Genomic DNA, 969 nt, shown 5'->3' with positions numbered 1-969 from the left:
ACCAGGGAGAGTAAGCCTTTATTATATGAAATTTAAATATTTTCTCCTACATTCTCATTTATCTTTTGACCTCCTTTGTGATGTCTTTTTTATATAGAAGTCTAAAATGTTGATGTGATCCAATCTTTCTATTTTTTCCTTCATAGATATTAATAACCATGGATATTTGTGTAATCCAGTGGTTTTCATACTGCATTCCTAACCTTAGGGCTTCATGCTGATGAATGGATGTCAAGGGGAGGGGCAGCTGTTGGTGTTGGCTGCAAGGAATTCACCACTCCCCCTCCTTCTGCTTTTATTGATCTTTTAGATGCTACCACCAACACTGTAATGGAGGAGCACCTATGCTCTGGAGCCAGAATTATTGGGCAAGGGATTTAACTTCCTAGGGCCTTAGTTTCTTAATTTCCTCCTCTATGTTGTTGTTAGCTGCTATCAAGTCTGTCCCTGAATCACGGTGACCCTATGCACAGCGGAAGACTCTACACCATCCCCATGATCAGTTGTGGATTAGACTGTTGTGATCCATAAGGTTTTCATGGGCTGATTTTTGGAAGTAGATTGCCAGGCCTTTGTTCCTAGTCTGTTTTAATCTAGCAGCTTTACTGAAACCTGTTCAGCATCATAGCAACCTACAAGTCTCCTCTGACAGAGAGATGGTAGCTGCACATAAGGTGCATTGGCCAGGAGTTGAACCTGGGTCTCCCACATAGAAGGTGAGAATTCTACCACTGAACCACCACGGCCCCTCCCCATCTATGAGATGGCTGTTTAAAATAGTGCTTGTCCCCTGGAATTGTGGGGAGGTTTCACTGGGTTAATACATGGGAAACCACAACTTATTTAGCACTCACTATGTGCCCAACACTGTGTTGGGCAATGTGCATACATATTTTCACTCAATCCTTACAATCACCTACCTGCCTGAGAGGATGGAAGGATGATTCCTGTTTTACAGGGAAGGACACC

At 42.9% G+C, this 969-nt stretch overlaps 1 non-coding gene across 1 annotated transcript; it reads right to left on the bottom strand.

Moving 5' to 3' along the window:
• Positions 1–675: 675 nt before the first annotated feature.
• Positions 676–746, bottom strand: TRNAR-UCU (transfer RNA arginine (anticodon UCU)). Its single transcript has one exon. It is a non-coding gene; the product is annotated as a tRNA-Arg (tRNA).
• Between the last annotated feature and the right edge of the window lie 223 nt (positions 747–969).

Source organism: Trichechus manatus, unplaced genomic scaffold, assembly GCF_000243295.1.
Source record: "Trichechus manatus latirostris isolate Lorelei unplaced genomic scaffold, TriManLat1.0 scaffold00130, whole genome shotgun sequence".
Classification (NCBI taxonomy): Eukaryota; Metazoa; Chordata; class Mammalia; order Sirenia; family Trichechidae; genus Trichechus; species Trichechus manatus.
Note: the sequence above shows the minus strand (reverse complement) of the source record. Positions and strands in the feature narration are given on the sequence as shown.